A 12,567-nucleotide genomic window follows, 5' to 3' on the forward strand; every position below is an offset into this window, starting at 1 on the left:
CTGATTCACACAAAAAATACGGCAAAGCCAATCCTCCTAAATTGAAAACATAAAAACTATTCTCGTGATTCAAAGGCTTTAGACACCAATTCTGAGCTCTGTAAACATGAACTCTTAATATTTGAAAGCACAGTCCCGTGAAAACGCCACCAGAAGTACCCGTACTTGTAAACATTACCAGTATTTTCGTCATTTCACAGCTTTCCACTGGAAACCTCCGTGTTGAATTCGACAGTAAATGTAGTAAGAATCTATTTACGTGTACTTGAGATGTTTATTACACGTTCTTAATCATTTCTGGGAACTCTCATTGTGTATTTTAACAGTTTTACCACAATTAGACAGTTTGCTTAGAAGTATTTACTGGAACCGCCACCATTTTAACTGATTCACACAAAAAAAACGCCAAAGCCAATCCTCCTAAATTGTAAACACAAAAACTATTCTCGTGATTCAAAGGCTTTAGACACCAAATCTGAGCTCTGTAAACATGAACTCTTAATAATTGAAAGCACAGTCCCGTGAAAACGCCACCCGAAGTACCCGGACTTGTAAACATTACCAGTATTTTCGTCATTTCACAGCTTTCCACTCGAAACCTCCGTGATTGAATTCGACAGTAAATGTAGTAAGAATCTATTTACGTGTACTTGAGGTGTTTATTACACGTTCTTAATGATTTCTGGGAACTATCATTGTGTATTTTAACAGTTTTACCACAATTAGACAGTTTGCTTAGAACTTTTTAGTGGAACCGCCACCATTTTAACTGATTCACACACAAAAACGCCAAAGCCAATCCTCCTAAATTGAAAACATAAAAACTATTCTCGTGATTCAAAGGCTTTAGACACCAATTCTGAGCTCTGTAAACATGAACTCTTAATAATTGAAAGCACAGTCCCGTGAAAACGCCACCCGAAGTACCCGGACTTGTAAACATTACCAGTATTTTCGTCATTTCACAGCTTTCCACTGGAAACCTCCGTGATTGAATTCGACAGTAAATGTAGTAAGAATCTATTTACGTGTACTTGAGGGGTTTATTACACGTTCTTAATCATTTCTGGGAACTCTCATTGTGTATTTTAACAGTTTTACCACAATTAGACAGTTTGCTTAGAAGTATTTACTGGAACCGCCACCATTTTAACTGATTCACACAAAAAAATACGCCAAAGCCAATCCTCCTAAATTGTAAACACAAAAACTATTCTCGTGATTCAAAGGCTTTAGACACCAATTCTGAGCGAGCTCTGTAAACATGAATTCTTAATATTTGAAAGCACAGTCCCGTGAAAACGCCACCAGAAGTACCCGTACTTGTAAACATTACCAGTATTTTCGTCATTTCACAGTTTTCCACTGGAAACCTCCGTGTTGAATTCGACAGTAAATGTAGTAAGAATCTATTTACGTGTACTTGAGGTGTTTATTACACGTTCTTAATTATTTCTGGGAACTATCATTGTGTATTTTAACAGTTTTACCACAATTAGACAGTTTGCTTAGAACTGTTTACTGGAACCGCCACCATTTTAACTGATTCACACAAAAAATACGGCAAAGCCAATCCTCCTAAATTGAAAACATAAAAACTATTCTCGTGATTCAAAGGCTTTAGACACCAATTCTGAGCTCTGTAAACATGAACTCTTAATATTTGAAAGCACAGTCCCGTGAAAACGCCACCAGAAGTACCCGTACTTGTAAACATTACCAGTATTTTCGTCATTTCACAGCTTTCCACTGGAAACCTCCGTGTTGAATTCGACAGTAAATGTAGTAAGAATCTATTTACGTGTACTTGAGGTGTTTATTACACGTTCTTAATCATTTCTGGGAACTATCATTGTGTATTTTAACAGTTTTACCACAATTAGACAGTTTGCTTAGAAGTATTTACTGGAACCGCCACCATTTTAACTGATTCACACAAAAAAATACGCCAAAGCCAATCCTCCTAAATTGTAAACACAAAAACTATTCTCGTGATTCAAAGGCTTTAGACACCAATTCTGAGCTCTGTAAACATGAACTCTTAATATTTGAAAGCACAGTCCCGTGAAAACGCAACCAGAAGTACCCGTACTTGTAAACATTACCAGTATTTTCGTCATTTCACAGCTTTCCACTCGAAACCTCCGTGATTGAATTCGACAGTAAATGTAGTAAGAATCTATTTACGTGTACTTGAGATGTTTATTACACGTTCTTAATCATTTCTGGGAACTCTCATTGTGTATTTTAACAGTTTTACCACAATTAGACAGTTTGCTTAGAAGTATTTACTGGAACCGCCACAATTTTGACTGATTCACACAAAAAAAACGCCAAAGCCAATCCTCCTAAATTGTAAACACAAAAACTATTCTCGTGATTCAAAGGCTTTAGACACCAATTCTGAGCTCTGTAAACATGAACTCTTAATATTTGAAAGCACAGTCCCGTGAAAACGCCACCAGAAGTACCCGTACTTGTAAACATTACCAGTATTTTCGTCATTTCACAGCTTTCCACTGGAAACCTCCGTGATTGAATTCGACAGTAAATGTAGTAAGAATCTATTTACGTGTACTTGAGATGTTTATTACACGTTCTTAATCATTTCTGGGAACTCTCATTGTGTATTTTAACAGTTTTACCACAATTAGACAGTTTGCTTAGAAGTATTTACTGGAACCGCCACCATTTTAACTGATTCACACAAAAAAAAGACAAAGCCAATCCTCCTAAATTGTAAACATAAAAACTATTCTCGTCATTCCAAGGCTTTAGACACCAATTCTGAGCTCTGTAAACATGAACTCTTAATAATTGAAAGCACAGTCCCGTGAAAACGCCACCCGAAGTACCCGGACTTGTAAACATTACCAGTATTTTCGTCATTTCACAGCTTTCCACTCGAAACCTCCGTGATTGAATTCGACAGTAAATGTAGTAAGAATCTATTTACGTGTACTTGAGGTGTTTATTACACGTTCTTAATGATTTCTGGGAACTATCATTGTGTATTTTAACAGTTTTACCACAATTAGACAGTTTGCTTAGAACTGTTTACTGGAACCGCCACCATTTTAACTGATTCACACAAAAAAAATGCCAAAGCCAATCCTCCTAAATTGTAAACATAAAAACTATTCTCGTGATTCAAAGGCTTTAGACACCAATTCTGAGCTCTGTAAACATGAACTCGTAATAATTGAAAGCACAGTCCCTTGAAAATGCCACCCGAAGTACCCGGACTTGTAAACATTACTAGTATTTTCGTCATTTCACAGCTTTCCACTGGAAACCTCCGTGATTGAATTCGAAAGTAAATGTAGTAAGAATCTATTTACGTGTACTTGAGGGGTTTATTACACGTTCTTAATCATTTCTGGGAACTCTCATTGTGTATTTTTACAGTTTTACCACAATTAGACAGTTTGCTTAGAAGTATTTACTGGAACCGCCACCATTTTAACTGATTCACACAAAAAAATACGCCAAAGCCAATCCTCCTAAATTGTAAACACAAAAACTATTCTCGTGATTCAAAGGCTTTAGATACCAATTCTGAGCTCTGTAAACATGAACTCTTAATATTTGAAAGCACAGTCCCGTGAAAACGCCACCAGAAGTACCCGTACTTGTAAACATTACCAGTATTTTCGTCATTTCACAGCTTTCCACTGGAAACCTCCGTGTTGAATTCGACAGTAAATGTAGTAAGAATCTATTTACGTGTACTTGAGATGTTTATTACACGTTCTTAATCATTTCTGGGAACTCTCATTGTGTATTTTAACAGTTTTACCACAATTAGACAGTTTGCTTAGAAGTATTTACTGGAACCGCCACCATTTTAACTGATTCACACAAAAAAAACGCCAAAGCCAATCCTCCTAAATTGTAAACACAAAAACTATTCTCGTGATTCAAAGGCTTTAGACACCAAATCTGAGCTCTGTAAACATGAACTCTTAATAATTGAAAGCACAGTCCCGTGAAAACGCCACCCGAAGTACCCGGACTTGTAAACATTACCAGTATTTTCGTCATTTCACAGCTTTCCACTCGAAACCTCCGTGATTGAATTCGACAGTAAATGTAGTAAGAATCTATTTACGTGTACTTGAGGTGTTTATTACACGTTCTTAATTATTTCTGGGAACTATCATTGTGTATTTTAACAGTTTTACCACAATTAGACAGTTTGCTTAGAACTTTTTAGTGGAACCGCCACCATTTTAACTGATTCACACAAAAAAACGCCAAAGCCAATCCTCCTAAATTGAAAACATAAAAACTATTCTCGTGATTCAAAGGCTTTAGACACCAATTCTGAGCTCTGTAAACATGAACTCTTAATAATTGAAAGCACAGTCCCGTGAAAACGCCACCCGAAGTACCCGGACTTGTAAACATTACCAGTATTTTCGTCATTTCACAGCTTTCCACTGGAAACCTCCGTGATTGAATTCGACAGTAAATGTAGTAAGAATCTATTTACGTGTACTTGAGGGGTTTATTACACGTTCTTAATCATTTCTGGGAACTCTCATTGTGTATTTTAACAGTTTTACCACAATTAGACAGTTTGCTTAGAACTGTTTACTGGAACCGCCACCATTTTAACTGATTCACACAAAAAAAATGCCAAAGCCAATCCTCCTAAATTGTAAACATAAAAACTATTCTCGTGATTCAAAGGCTTTAGACACCAATTCTGAGCGAGCTCTGTAAACATGAATTCTTAATATTTGAAAGCACAGTCCCGTGAAAACGCCACCAGAAGTACCCGTACTTGTAAACATTACCAGTATTTTCGTCATTTCACAGTTTTCCACTGGAAACCTCCGTGTTGAATTCGACAGTAAATGTAGTAAGAATCTATTTACGTGTACTTGAGGTGTTTATTACACGTTCTTAATTATTTCTGGGAACTATCATTGTGTATTTTAACAGTTTTACCACAATTAGACAGTTTGCTTAGAACTTTTTAGTGGAACCGCCACCATTTTAACTGATTCACACAAAAAATACGGCAAAGCCAATCCTCCTAAATTGAAAACATAAAAACTATTCTCGTGATTCAAAGGCTTTAGACACCAATTCTGAGCTCTGTAAACATGAACTCTTAATATTTGAAAGCACAGTCCCGTGAAAACGCCACCAGAAGTACCCGTACTTGTAAACATTACCAGTATTTTCGTCATTTCACAGCTTTCCACTGGAAACCTCCGTGTTGAATTCGACAGTAAATGTAGTAAGAATCTATTTACGTGTACTTGAGATGTTTATTACACGTTCTTAATCATTTCTGGGAACTCTCATTGTGTATTTTAACAGTTTTACCACAATTAGACAGTTTGCTTAGAAGTATTTACTGGAACCGCCACCATTTTAACTGATTCACACAAAAAAAACGCCAAAGCCAATCCTCCTAAATTGTAAACACAAAAACTATTCTCGTGATTCAAAGGCTTTAGACACCAAATCTGAGCTCTGTAAACATGAACTCTTAATAATTGAAAGCACAGTCCCGTGAAAACGCCACCCGAAGTACCCGGACTTGTAAACATTACCAGTATTTTCGTCATTTCACAGCTTTCCACTCGAAACCTCCGTGATTGAATTCGACAGTAAATGTAGTAAGAATCTATTTACGTGTACTTGAGGTGTTTATTACACGTTCTTAATTATTTCTGGGAACTATCATTGTGTATTTTAACAGTTTTACCACAATTAGACAGTTTGCTTAGAACTTTTTAGTGGAACCGCCACCATTTTAACTGATTCACACAAAAAAACGCCAAAGCCAATCCTCCTAAATTGAAAACATAAAAACTATTCTCGTGATTGAAAGGCTTTAGACACCAATTCTGAGCTCTGTAAACATGAACTCTTAATAATTGAAAGCACAGTCCCGTGAAAACGCCACCCGAAGTACCCGGACTTGTAAACATTACCAGTATTTTCGTCATTTCACAGCTTTCCACTGGAAACCTCCGTGATTGAATTCGACAGTAAATGTAGTAAGAATCTATTTACGTGTACTTGAGGGGTTTATTACACGTTCTTAATCATTTCTGGGAACTCTCATTGTGTATTTTAACAGTTTTACCACAATTAGACAGTTTGCTTAGAAGTATTTACTGGAACCGCCACCATTTTAACTGATTCACACAAAAAAATACGCCAAAGCCAATCCTCCTAAATTGTAAACACAAAAACTATTCTCGTGATTCAAAGGCTTTAGACACCAATTCTGAGCGAGCTCTGTAAACATGAATTCTTAATATTTGAAAGCACAGTCCCGTGAAAACGCCACCAGAAGTACCCGTACTTGTAAACATTACCAGTATTTTCGTCATTTCACAGTTTTCCACTGGAAACCTCCGTGTTGAATTCGACAGTAAATGTAGTAAGAATCTATTTACGTGTACTTGAGGTGTTTATTACACGTTCTTAATTATTTCTGGGAACTATCATTGTGTATTTTAACAGTTTTACCACAATTAGACAGTTTGCTTAGAACTTTTTAGTGGAACCGCCACCATTTTAACTGATTCACACAAAAAATACGGCAAAGCCAATCCTCCTAAATTGAAAACATAAAAACTATTCTCGTGATTCAAACGCTTTAGACACCAATTCTGAGCTCTGTAAACATGAACTCTTAATAATTGAAAGCACAGTCCCGTGAAAACGCCACCCGAAGTACCCAGACTTGTAAACATTACCAGTATTTTCGTCATTTCACAGCTTTCCACTGGAAACCTCCGTGATTGAATTAGACAGTAAATGTAGTAAGAATCTATTTACGTGTACTTGAGGGGTTTATTACACGTTCTTAATCATTTCTGGGAACTCTCATTGTGTATTTTAACAGTTTTACCACAATTAGACAATTTGCTTAGAAGTATTTACTGGAACCGCCACCATTTTAACTGATTCACACAAAAAAATACGCCAAAGCCAATCCTCCTAAATTGTAAACACAAAAACTATTCTCGTGATTCAAAGGCTTTAGACACCAATTCTGAGCTCTGTAAACATGAACTCTTAATATTTGAAAGCACAGTCCCGTGAAAACGCCACCAGAAGTACCCGTACTTGTAAACATTACCAGTATTTTCGTCATTTCACAGCTTTCCACTGGAAACCTCCGTGTTGAATTCGACAGTAAATGTAGTAAGAATCTATTTACGTGTACTTGAGGTGTTTATTACACGTTCTTAATCATTTCTGGGAACTCTCATTGTGTATTTTAACAGTTTTACCACAATTAGACAGTTTGCTTAGAAGTATTTACTGGAACCGCCACCATTTTAACTGATTCACACAAAAAAAACGCCAAAGCCAATCCTCCTAAATTGTAAACACAAAAACTATTCTCGTGATTCAAAGGCTTTAGACACCAATTCTGAGCTCTGTAAACATGAACTCTTAATATGTGAAAGCACAGTCCCGTGAAAACGCCACCAGAAGTACCCGTACTTGTAAACATTACCAGTATTTTCGTCATTTCACAGCTTTCCACTGGAAACCTCCGTGTTGAATTCGACAGTAAATGTAGTAAGAATCTATTTACGTGTACTTGAGATGTTTATTACACGTTCTTAATCATTTCTGGGAACTCTCATTGTGTATTTTAACAGTTTTACCACAATTAGACAGTTTGCTTAGAAGTATTTACTGGAACCGCCACCATTTTAACTGATTCACACAAAAAAAACGCCAAAGCCAATCCTCCTAAATTGTAAACACAAAAACTATTCTCGTGATTCAAAGGCTTTAGACACCAAATCTGAGCTCTGTAAACATGAACTCTTAATAATTGAAAGCACAGTCCCGTGAAAACGCCACCCGAAGTACCCGGACTTGTAAACATTACCAGTATTTTCGTCATTTCACAGCTTTCCACTCGAAACCTCCGTGATTGAATTCGACAGTAAATGTAGTAAGAATCTATTTACGTGTACTTGAGGTGTTTATTACACGTTCTTAATTATTTCTGGGAACTATCATTGTGTATTTTAACAGTTTTACCACAATTAGACAGTTTGCTTAGAACTTTTTAGTGGAACCGCCACCATTTTAACTGATTCACACAAAAAAACGCCAAAGCCAATCCTCCTAAATTGAAAACATAAAAACTATTCTCGTGATTGAAAGGCTTTAGACACCAATTCTGAGCTCTGTAAACATGAACTCTTAATAATTGAAAGCACAGTCCCGTGAAAACGCCACCCGAAGTACCCGGACTTGTAAACATTACCAGTATTTTCGTCATTTCACAGCTTTCCACTGGAAACCTCCGTGATTGAATTCGACAGTAAATGTAGTAAGAATCTATTTACGTGTACTTGAGGGGTTTATTACACGTTCTTAATCATTTCTGGGAACTCTCATTGTGTATTTTAACAGTTTTACCACAATTAGACAGTTTGCTTAGAAGTATTTACTGGAACCGCCACCATTTTAACTGATTCACACAAAAAAATACGCCAAAGCCAATCCTCCTAAATTGTAAACACAAAAACTATTCTCGTGATTCAAAGGCTTTAGACACCAATTCTGAGCGAGCTCTGTAAACATGAATTCTTAATATTTGAAAGCACAGTCCCGTGAAAACGCCACCAGAAGTACCCGTACTTGTAAACATTACCAGTATTTTCGTCATTTCACAGTTTTCCACTGGAAACCTCCGTGTTGAATTCGACAGTAAATGTAGTAAGAATCTATTTACGTGTACTTGAGGTGTTTATTACACGTTCTTAATTATTTCTGGGAACTATCATTGTGTATTTTAACAGTTTTACCACAATTAGACAGTTTGCTTAGAACTTTTTAGTGGAACCGCCACCATTTTAACTGATTCACACAAAAAATACGGCAAAGCCAATCCTCCTAAATTGAAAACATAAAAACTATTCTCGTGATTCAAAGGCTTTAGACACCAATTCTGAGCTCTGTAAACATGAACTCTTAATAATTGAAAGCACAGTCCCGTGAAAACGCCACCCGAAGTACCCAGACTTGTAAACATTACCAGTATTTTCGTCATTTCACAGCTTTCCACTGGAAACCTCCGTGATTGAATTCGACAGTAAATGTAGTAAGAATCTATTTACGTGTACTTGAGGGGTTTATTACACGTTCTTAATCATTTCTGGGAACTCTCATTGTGTATTTTAACAGTTTTACCACAATTAGACAATTTGCTTAGAAGTATTTACTGGAACCGCCACCATTTTAACTGATTCACACAAAAAAATACGCCAAAGCCAATCCTCCTAAATTGTAAACACAAAAACTATTCTCGTGATTCAAAGGCTTTAGACACCAATTCTGAGCTCTGTAAACATGAACTCTTAATATTTGAAAGCACAGTCCCGTGAAAACGCCACCAGAAGTACCCGTACTTGTAAACATTACCAGTATTTTCGTCATTTCACAGCTTTCCACTGGAAACCTCCGTGATTGAATTCGACAGTAAATGTAGTAAGAATCTATTTACGTGTACTTGAGGGGTTTATTACACGTTCTTAATCATTTCTGGGAACTCTCATTGTGTATTTTAACAGTTTTACCACAATTAGACAGTTTGCTTCGAAGTATTTACTGGAACCGCCACCATTTTAACTGATTCACACAAAAAAATACGCCAAAGCCAATCCTCCTAAATTGTAAACACAAAAACTATTCTCGTGATTCAAAGGCTTTAGACACCAATTCTGAGCTCTGTAAACATGAACTCTTAATAATTGAAAGCACAGTCCCGTGAAAACGCCACCCGAAGTACCCGGACTTGTAAACATTACCAGTATTTTCGTCATTTCACAGCTTTCCACTCGAAACCTCCGTGATTGAATTCGACAGTAAATGTAGTAAGAATCTATTTACGTGTACTTGAGGTGTTTATTACACGTTCTTAATCATTTCTGGGAACTCTCATTGTGTATTTTAACAGTTTTACCACAATTAGACAGTTTGCTTAGAAGTATTTACTGGAACCGCCACAATTTTGACTGATTCACACAAAAAAAACGCCTAAGCCAATCCTCCTAAATTGTAAACACAAAAACTATTCTCGTGATTCAAAGGCTTTAGACACCAATTCTGAGCTCTGTAAACATGAACTCTTAATATTTGAAAGCACAGTCCCGTGAAAACGCCACCAGAAGTACCCGTACTTGTAAACATTACCAGTATTTTCGTCATTTCACAGCTTTCCACTGGAAACCTCCGTGATTGAATTCGACAGTAAATGTAGTAAGAATCTATTTACGTGTACTTGAGATGTTTATTACACGTTCTTAATCATTTCTGGGAACTCTCATTGTGTATTTTAACAGTTTTACCACAATTAGACAGTTTGCTTAGAAGTATTTACTGGAACCGCCACCATTTTAACTGATTCACACAAAAACAAGCCAAAGCCAATCCTCCTAAATTGTAAACATAAAAACTATTCTCGTCATTCCAAGGCTTTAGACACCAATTCTGAGCTCTATAAACATGAACTCTTAATAATTGAAAGCACAGTCCCGTGAAAACGCCACCCGAAGTACCCGGACTTGTAAACATTACCAGTATTTTCGTCATTTCACAGCTTTCCACTTGAAACCTCCGTGATTGAATTCGACAGTAAATGTAGTAAGAATCTATTTACGTGTACTTGAGGTGTTTATTACACGTTCTTAATGATTTCTGGGAACTATCATTGTGTATTTTAACAGTTTTACCACAATTAGACAGTTTGCTTAGAACTGTTTACTGGAACCGCCACCATTTTAACTGATTCACACAAAAAAAATGCCAAAGCCAATCCTCCTAAATTGTAACCATAAAAACTATTCTCGTGATTCAAAGGCTTTAGACACCAATTCTGAGCTCTGTAAACATGAACTCTTAATATTTGAAAGCACAGTCCCGTGAAAACGCCACCAGAAGTACCCGTACTTGTAAACATTACCAGTATTTTCGTCATTTCACAGCTTTCCACTGGAAACCTCCGTGTTGAATTCGACAGTAAATGTAGTAAGAATCTATTTACGTGTACTTGAGATGTTTATTACACGTTCTTAATCATTTCTGGGAACTCTCATTGTGTATTTTAACAGTTTTACCACAATTAGACAGTTTGCTTAGAAGTATTTACTGGAACCGCCACCATTTTAACTGATTCACACAAAAAAAAACGCCAAAGCCAATCCTCCTAAATTGTAAACACAAAAACTATTCTCGTGATTCAAAGGCTTTAGACACCAAATCTGAGCTCTGTAAACATGAACTCTTAATAATTGAAAGCACAGTCCCGTGAAAATGCCACCCGAAGTACCCGGACTTGTAAACATTACCAGTATTTTCGTCATTTCACAGCTTTCCACTGGAAACCTCCGTGATTGAATTCGACACTAAATGTAGTAAGAATCTATTTACGTGTACTTGAGGGGTTTATTACACGTTCTTAATCATTTCTGGGAACTCTCATTGTGTATTTTAACAGTTTTACCACAATTAGACTGTTTGCTTAGAAGTATTTACTGGAACCGCCACCATTTTAACTGATTCACACAAAAAAAAGCCAAAGCCAATCCTCCTAAATTGTAAACATAAAAACTATTCTCGTCATTCCAAGGCTTTAGACACCAATTCTGAGCTCTGTAAACATGAACTCTTAATAATTGAAAGCCCAGTCCCGTAAAAATGCACCCGAAGTACCCGGACTTGTAAATAGTACCAGTATTTTCGTCATTTCACAGCTTTCCACTGGAAACCTCCGTGATTGAATTCAGCAGTAAATGTAGTAAGAATCTATTTACGTGTACTTGAGGGGTTCATTACACGTTCTTAATCATTTCTGGGAACTCTCATTGTGTATTTTAACAGTTTTACCACAATTAGACAGTTTGCTTAGAACTTTTTAGTGGAACCGCCACCATTTTATCTGATTCACACAAAAAATACGGCAAAGCCAATCCTCCTAAATTGAAAACATAAAAACTATTCTCGTGATTCAAAGGCTTTAGACACCAATTCTGAGCTCTGTAAACATGAACTCGTAATAATTGAAAGCACAGTCCCGTGAAAACGCCACCCGAAGTACCCGGACTTGTAAACATTACCAGTATTTTCGTCATTTCACAGCTTTCCACTGGAAACCTCCGTGATTGAATTCGACAGTAAATGTAGTAAGAATCTATTTACGTGTACTTGAGGTGTTTATTACACGTTCTTAATCATTTCTGGGAACTCTCATTGTGTATTTTAACAGTTTTACCACAATTAGACAGTTTGCTTAGAAGTATTTACTGGAACCGCCACAATTTTGACTGATTCACACAAAAAAAACGCCAAAGCCAATCCTCCTAAATTGTAAACACAAAAACTATTCTCGTGATTCAAAGGCTTTAGACACCAATTCTGAGCTCTGTAAACATGAACTCTTAATAATTGAAAGCACAGTCCCGTGAAAACGCCACCAGAAGTACCCGTACTTGTAAACATTACCAGTATTTTCGTCATTTCACAGCTTTCCACTGGAAACCTCCGTGTTGAATTCGACAGTAAATG

This window comes from Myotis daubentonii, chromosome 17, assembly GCF_963259705.1.
Source record: "Myotis daubentonii chromosome 17, mMyoDau2.1, whole genome shotgun sequence".
Classification (NCBI taxonomy): domain Eukaryota; kingdom Metazoa; phylum Chordata; class Mammalia; order Chiroptera; family Vespertilionidae; genus Myotis; species Myotis daubentonii.